Source organism: Hyalella azteca, unplaced genomic scaffold (assembly GCF_000764305.2).
Source record: "Hyalella azteca isolate HAZT.00-mixed unplaced genomic scaffold, Hazt_2.0.2 contig7901, whole genome shotgun sequence".
NCBI classification, from domain to species: domain Eukaryota; kingdom Metazoa; phylum Arthropoda; class Malacostraca; order Amphipoda; family Hyalellidae; genus Hyalella; species Hyalella azteca.
Window position 1 is genome coordinate 1 of NW_025938010.1, and position 9,050 is coordinate 9,050.

The window sequence follows — 9,050 nt, forward strand, 5'->3', positions numbered from 1 at the left end:
ATCACCTGCACCCTACAATCACCTGCACCCTACAATCACCTGCAACCTACAATCACCTGCACCCTACAATCACCTGCACCCTACAATCACCTGCACCACCATGACCACTCACCGCCGCTCGTTGTCTGGACGCTGCACCAGGGGCAATTAGAGGCGCTACTCTAGCGTAGGGAGTGAGGCTTACGCCTCCTGCTGCCAGGAGCTTCCTCTTTAGCTCCTCTTGGGGGTTGTAGAACGTGAGGCGTTCGCATCGGGTGAGGGTAATTGGCGGTGCATGGAGGTCTTGCAGGGACAGGTCATACTCAAACCTGCACATTGGAGGCATGCTTTAAAGGCGCCAACAAACATTATTCAGGTAACACAAGCAATACTCATAATATAAGCACGTTTTACACACAGGCAACTATGACACCCTGCTTACTTCTACCTATTGATCATTTGGTAAGATATCTATTAGGTAGAAGGTTGGTATGAAATGAGTATTTAATAAATTTTCGACTGGACTTAATCAAAGTACCTCATTTGTTTGTTGTTCTGCAGGAAAACTTCAACAGGTAAAAAGAATCCTCCGTACCCCTTCTCAGTGATCATGAAAGGAGGCGTCTTGAGGACTGGAAGGGCAAATAAAATACAATTAGACAGCATGCACACGGCAAGTGAACAAGAAACGGATAATGCAATTGAAGGTATCAAGACAGAAGCTGTTGGTTTCAGAAAACTATTTTAAACACTGCCGGCTATGAAATTGGATCAAAGTGCATAGCTGGATCCACAGATACTGAGAAGTTATAAAGACTGATAAATGGTCCATGGCTAAATTCTCATAACAGTATTGCACAGAAACTTCTAAATGGTGGATGTTATTTATATATTATGTGAAGTTTTTACACCCCAAACATGCTCAATGCCGAACAAATTGCACCATCTGATGTTATTAACTTTTCAATTGGCGAAATTGTAAGATATTTTAAAATGTAATTTTTGATCAAAATGTCAAGTGGATACACAGAAGAAGGTACAATTCTTACTTTCCATTTCTAGTGAACTTGATCTTTTGCTAGGAACAAATGGTTCCGCAAAGATGAAAAAGAATCTGCATCTTCACAAGTGGACTCAGCTGTGTCCTTACAGCTCATGTATGAATTTTATTACAAACAACAATGAATCTCTTCCAAATGGCACTATTGGCACAGGTTTATACAGCAGGGAAATAAAATGCATTGCAAATGATGAAAGACAAGAACTCACTTCTCTTGGGCCTCTTGAAGCTGTCATGCAGCGTGAAGACAACCTTCTCTACAACATCAGCGAGGCTGCGATCATTCTCTCCCCTGACCCACACACTCCACTCGTGGGTGAAGCCCTCTTCAGTTACATGCTGCAGCACCCGGGCAGTGTGCCCGAGCTCAATGTTCAGTGCCACAAGACTCTGTTGAAAATTGGTACAGGTGTTAAGTAAGCTGGGTAGATGCAGTTAAGTGCCTAATAAAATCCATGAACCCTAGCAACGTTAAGAAGAATTCATTAGTTGGCTTAATAATTCAATGTGCCATATGCTGCTATACCCAACATCTCGAGCAGAGTCGAGAATGCAGAACCAAGCTTGAGAATGATCTCAAAAGCCACCAAGTAAAGTAGATAGTACAACAAGAGAAGAGAGCAGGGAAGAATCATCTATGTAGCATTACATTCCATTTAACAGTCCTAAACTGATATTCTGATGTATTGAGAAAGAAGTGGTAGCTCATTGATCAATAATGCAACCAGTTATGTAGGAAAAACAATAATGATAAATGAGATACATATGTGCCGAATTGCAAATATAAAAAACAGCAAGGGGATAATTATTTATATTGTTAAGAAGTTATTTACCAAAATTAAGAAGTACATTATACAATAAATATCAACAGAATCCTTGCCTACGACAAGGAAATTTGCTGGCTTTCACCAAATGTAGCCATGACACAAGACCAACATTAAAGGTGGCCAGATCAGTCATCTTCCTAATGCCTTGTCCATTCTGTTACTGAATGAACCTATGGCTTCCAGTCATGTTACTTCTTATACTACTAATATTCTGGCACACAGGACATAGTAAAGGAAAAATGATTCTCATCACAATGAAATGTGGTTAAGATTTAGCAAACTTACTCTTGCCATTGTTAGTGCGGGCTGTGAAGGAGACTTGATGCAGAGAAGTTTTCAGCTAAATATCAGAACAACACCCAGAGCTATCTTAAAAATCTGATACTTGTAGAATTATACCTATATAGCCTTGATATATTTAATCAGTAATTGATTGTGAATCACAAAAAAGCATATGCTTCTTCAGCCTGAAATGAGAGTTTGGTGAGCACAAGCAAAAGAAATATATTATTCAGTGAAATAAGCTATTTTCTGATGTTATTGAATAAAGATAAATAATAAAGATAAATAACAAAGATAAATAAAGATAATTCAAAGATAATCTTTTAACTTTTTTGAAACTATAGGCCCAGGGCATCAAATCATTTAGGAATCTTGTATTTCTACAAATGGACTCAACATATTTTTCTTCCCCTTCATCATTCAAAATCTACAATAATTGGAATTAAAAAAGACTAGTACAGTATCCCAAATACTGTCAATGAGAATATAAATACCAATGAATGCTATTTGAATAATTGCATGTTCAACCTCACATTTTACCTATAACACTAAACTCTCATTTGACTCTAGTTTCAACTAGGAAAAAACTCAATAGTATTTTTAAAAGTTACTGTATAAATGCACAATCTAAAACAAAATTACAATTTTCAATTCAACTCACTCCTCCCAAACACACCGCATTATTCTACAACTGAGAACAAATTTTTGGGTCTATATTACACCTCCACACAACAGTTATATACACCTCCACATTCACAGTGTTGTGGACATGCATACCATCAGCCCCTATATATTCGTGGTGCATGGCTTCCAACACATAAACTTTGACTAATGCATAGCAGATTGCGATAAACTTCTCATTAATAAATAGAATAAAGAAAATTGCTCTATGTTAACAAAGAATACAGAACATTTCTGATCATGAACTGAGCCACAGCAAGTATCATGATAACTTGACAGTAATAATCTTGGATTTAAACAAGGAATTATTGTAAGCATCATAGGCCAAGTTGCCAGGACCAAGGGGCTTCCTGATCACACTCGCCCTCACAACCTCCTGCACTCCACAAATCTCACTTTAACTCAAGTAACAGTAGGAGATATCAGGCACATCTGCTTCTTGGTTTGTATTAGTTGACAATTTACAGGTAGGTAATAAAGAGTTATATTAAATTTATGATGTCATAAAATATAATATGAACTGTTTTAGAAGGCATTGAAGACAATTATGCAAGCTTCATTTCATTTAAATAGACTTCAAGTTCTCATTTTACTTAAAGTCATATCAGAATTTATCTATGAAGCAATTGTATGTCTTGGTAAATTACCCAATTCAAGTTCCACAGATATAGGTAATCTCATTTTTACCACTAAAATCTGAGTACAATGTCAAGAAATATATAATTATATTGAAGGGCACAATCTTATATTGAAGACAAAAAAATTATCCTTATAATGACATACAAAGGTTATTAGTAGGATAACATCACCCATGATCAATTAAAAGTAGAATACAATCTTGTACTCAAAGAAATTATTTCTCAGTATTTCCCCACATCTTTAGAAGAATTGCACTTGTCCTTGTGAAATTTGTAGCAAACCTCATGAGTACTAATAGTGTATATACTCAAAAACTGTCAGGCCTGTACAGCTAGTAGTTTTGAGTTAGGAACCTCAATTATGCAAAATTATGAAAAACACATGTTGAATTAACATGATAAATTAATACCAAAGTTAATTAATGGTAAACAAAGTTTAGACACTGCTGGCATAAAATTTGTACTAAAAAATGGTTTAGTTTATTCCTCTTGCAATAATGACAAAAAAATTTAAAACAGCACCCAGAAATCAAGACAGAATCAGAAAACTCCTTAAATTGATTTTGACATGAAAGAGATAATGATAATCAAAATTTTTTCATAGAATTACAATAGGTCCTAAATTACTATAGAACAAGTTGGAGGGCCTAGTACTGTATTGACAATTTTTTGATGGGTGATTTTTATTCTAACTCAAATTGACATGGTTTGTTTCTCAAGTTTGTGACTATGTAGTATTCAAGGAAAAAACTTATCAATCAGAAAAACTAAATTTCCAACTTTTTGCAGGTTATTATTTATATAACTAAGGATTTGCTCACAAATTTTAGTTCATGATCACAAGTGCTAAGTTGACCAATAAAGTTGTAATTCTAAGAATATATGTAATTAATTCTACACTTATTTGGATGGTTTTCTCTAGTTATAACCAATAGAAGATTCAAACAAATATCTTGTGCTTCCTGTGGTTGCTGGCAACAGGTGTGAATATATTTCCTCGGCCAATGTGTGTTTCATGGGCTTCAGAAATTAGGTGATAAATAAAATGATATTGATGGAAAGTCAAAATTTTACTGCCAAGTGTTAAATATTCATTTCTCTACTTTCCTAGGATTAGCGATATTTTCTTCCATTTAATAGGTTGATACAAGGTTCGGCCATAACAATTGAGTTGTGATCTAAGCTCATGGTCACGTCAGTCCCCGCACATTTAACCAAATCCATGTGACCAGCATACCCTAACAATTAAACCTAAATTAATAGTTCATACCCACAATTGGGGCATCATTTCATTCAACTAACTACGTTTTTATTTCAGAGTAGAATAAGATTTTTGTATCAGTATTTTTTTATTTCAGAATAAAAAATAATATTGCTTTGAATTGAATAATTATCTGAAGCTACGGTATTCAAGATTTTTGTTTATTGTTCCGACACTGTTTAAATTCATTATTTATCAACTTTAATAATGTAAAAACGCTTGTCTATAGTCGCTTGTCAGGAGGCAACATCATTTTTTTCTGGCCACGTTCAGGTAAATTGTGTTTTGTGGTGAGTTTTAATAGATTCAACAAGAATTTCTTGCTTCAATGTTGACAGTATCAAATCGACATTTCTATATACGAACTCATCAATGAATATCCCAATGCAATAAAATTCAAGGTTTGCTTTTTAGTGTATTTTCTCATTTACGGGCAAAGCGCTAGGTATTGTACTCATCATGTCCGTCCATCTGTCCGTGACTTTGTTTTTGTCAATGAGAAAATGCACCCTCTGTCACTCATTGCAGTGAGTACCGAGTTATATTTTTCATTTCTGTTTTGTGCTCTCAAAGACTATCTTCAACCAGTCTATTTGGTGAACTTCAATAAAGCGCGTTTTGAACTTTAAGTTATGAATTGCATAACTCGAAATTCGTTTCGCTAACAAATAATAGTGTTCAGTACTATAACGCTTAGCTCATTGGGTTATTATTCATATAACTAAGGATTTGCTCACAAATTTTAGTTCATGATCACAATTGCTAAGTTGACCAATAAAGTTGTAATTCTAAGAATATATGTAATTAATTCTACACTTATTTGGATGGTTTTCTCTAGTTATAACCAATAGAAATTTCAAACAAATATCTTGTGCTTCCTGTGGTTGCTGGCAACAGGTGTGAATATATTTCCTCAGCCAATGTGTGTTTCATGGGCTTCAGAAATTAGGTGAGAAATAAAATGATATCAAGGGAAAGTCAAAAGTTTACTGTCAAGTGTTCAATATTCATTTCTTTACTTTCCTAGGATTAGCGATATTTTCTTCCATTTAATGTGGAGTCTATTCTGACTTTCATTACCCAATGACAAATGACAATTGGTCTGCTACAACCTAGCCTGGGAAAGTTACTGATTTACAGGAAGTTACAACTCTTATCTTTCTTTAATTTGGGTATTATTGCACAAAAATAAATGGAAGAACAGCAATACACATTTCAGCACAACAAAAGCCACATACTAGATGTAAATGGAACAGCTAAGGATCCAGTTGTATGTGACAATTGTTAGGAAATATTAGTTAGAATAAATGCTAATATTTTTGACAAGGCAATCCAGTAGTTCAGTGCACTTGTCATTGCAGTGGGAGCAAGAAGTTGATACAAGGTATAGGAAACTGTGAGAGGGCTTTAAGTACTAGTGTTAAGTATAGACTATATGCAATTGCATGGATCAGTGCTAGATTACTGAAGATGTGATACCTATTCAAATAAAGTGAAATGATAGACACTAGAAGAACCCACAGAAACTGGAATGCAGACAATGCAAATATGGTAAAATGTTTGTCCAGGGAGAGAAGAATGGGTTCAAGAATTGGAATCTAAATTAAGACTTGAAAGCATGATGTGAAATAGACATTAATTCCAAGATACATAGTCATGATATACATGTCATACATTATTGCACATGTGAGTCAACAGTGAGACACCTAATGATGAAGCATGATGCATAGGAATGATATGTCTTGAAATATTAAAACCAATGCTGGATGAGAGAGATAAGTGAGATGACACTATTCATGAGAGAAAAGGGAATGAATGACTGCAAAAATAGTACCTAGGTTTGTTGGCAGTAGTAACAGCGCCTGGGTCTGATATTGTAAGTGGCTTAAGAGGAAGGGAGAGAATTAGAGAGAAGAAAAGTCTGGTACTGTAATATTAGAAGCCAGATGGGAGCCATTAATAAATAACCCCAAAAAATACCATGATACCAGTGAATGCCTGCAACAAATGGATGAAGAATGATAGACAAAATAGATCAAGGTGTGGAAGCATGAAATAGAAAAGAAGGATACACTCCAGATTACTGAGGTACCATGTATGACAGTAGCACATATGGAGACCTACTATTAAATGGGAAAGCAGGAGCACTCGACGCAGGTGTTCATTGAGGGCAGAATGATATGAGGGAGGAAAGCTTCATGCAAGATGATATGAACAAATGTACATTCCATACTGCATTAAATAACTTGGAACTGGAATTATATAACTCCTGAGATTTTTGAGAACCAAGAGACTTGACTGAATTTACCTTGAATGTACACCAGTTCTTAGAATTCCAGCCTGCATGGAATATTTTCCTAAATATTAAATAAATTGCATGATTTAGCTGCAAAATTACAAAATCATCAGGAAAATATTTCAGTTGAAATTTTAATGGGCGAGTGACAGAATCAACCTGGAACAAAATTGTAAGGTCTATATAAGCAGGAATGTGGAAATATCAATTCTGAGCCATGTATATAAAATAGGATTGTTCTAGTTCAAAATTTTCTACTTTAAAATTGAAGCATTGACCTAATTCTATGTCCAACAAAATTTCAAATAGATGAATCATCTCCAAGAGAAGTAATTTGTACTGACAGTTGCAAAACTGAGTTAAGATTAGCAAATTTACCATCCAAACATTGTACAAGATTCGGAAGAGAGAAGATTCTACATTCTACCATCAGCATCAATGCATTCAATGCAGCTCTAACATTGTTACAACAGTCTTAGTCAGGGTTGGCGATTTTTTTGATTTTTTTTAAAAAATCAAAAAATCAAAAATCAATGATTTTTTTTATTTATTTGATTTTTTACTTCAATAATGGCCAACAGGCCAAGGTAGTGTTCACCACTTAGGGATTTTTGGGTAAACAATTATTGATAAGTCTATTCATTAGCTTTGTAAAGTTTGTATGGAGCAAGGTAATGAGCTAAATATTGACCATTTAACTGGCTTCAACATACAAAAACACTTCAGAAATGCAGATCTCCTAAACATTGAAGAGTCACATAACAGATAGGTAGCTGATAGCACAGTGCACAGCACTATCAATACTTCAATAGATCTACTAGTTTTATGTCCTATAAATCTACCAGAGTCTACCCTCTATACACATCGACTAGTAGTGACTGAGTGACTGACTGCACTGTTCCCATTTTATTCAGACCAATAAACTGATACTAAACATAAACTGAACGATAAACAAACAAACCTCATACGACTCGAAACGAGACTTAAGTTATGAGAAAAGCTAACACTGTTTGAAATAAACATGTGCACAATTCAAATATTTTATATCCATTCACTGCATTAAATAATTGTTTTATATATATAGTCTTATAATTGTAATTATTTTGTTTCTAATTTTAAATTCACATATTTAAAGATTGAAATTTATTATTTTAATTAGAATACTCGTATTAGGGTGGAAAATCTTTCTAATTGCCTAAATGGTCAATACAATCTCAACCTTTCAATATACAGGGTGGGGCAGAACCGATTGAACTGTTTTGAGGTAAAATAAAAGAGTATTGGAGGTACATAAAGAAGAAAGTTTATTTTCCTAGAGGTTAGCATAACATACCATTTAGAATACTTATGTTTTGAAAACAATATCTGGAAGATGGGGGCCGTTAGCTGTAACACACTGTTGGATTTGTTCTCAGAGGAGGGAGTAACCATAACAGTGAATTCCGATCGCTATGCTGCAATGTTGCAAAATTTCTTGCAGCCCATGAGGGAAAACATTGTTGAAAATGAAGCATTGGGAGACGTGTGGTTCCAGCAGGATGGGGCTACAACTCACACAGCCCGAATGTCACTCAATGTTTTGAAACGCAGGTTTCCCAGAGGTCTGGTGTCTCTAAGGGGCGATTTACAGTGGCCTGCGAGGTCACCTGATTTGAGCATTTGCAATTTCTTTCTTTGGGGACATCTAAAAGAAAGGGTGTTCAGAAGTCGCCCTCAAACCCTACCACAGCTAAGGGAACGGATTATTGCAGCAGAGGTTATGGCCATACCTCGCCATATGTGTGAATGTGCTGTAGAAAATTCCGAGAACGACTCCAACTGTGTGATGCAGCTAACAAACCCCATCTTCCTGATATTGTTTTCAAAACATAAGTATTTTAAATGGTATGTTATGCTTATCTTGAGGAAAATAAACTTTCTTCTTTATGTACCTCCATTACTCTTTTATTTTGCCTCAAACTGTTCAATAAGTTCTGCCCCACCCTGTATAAGCTAGCTAACACATTTAAATTGTATATTGTAATCA

General features: G+C 35.1%; 1 long non-coding RNA gene across 1 annotated transcript; it reads right to left on the reverse strand.

Annotated features, from left to right (window-relative positions):
- Nucleotides 1–251: 251 nt before the first annotated feature.
- LOC125178209 lies at nt 252–1,313 on the reverse strand. The gene is made up of 3 exons (XR_007156825.1): nt 1,249–1,313; nt 518–611; nt 252–308 (listed from the first exon to the last, which is right to left on the reverse strand). It is a non-coding gene; the product is annotated as an uncharacterized LOC125178209 (long non-coding RNA).
- Between the last annotated feature and the right edge of the window lie 7,737 nt (nt 1,314–9,050).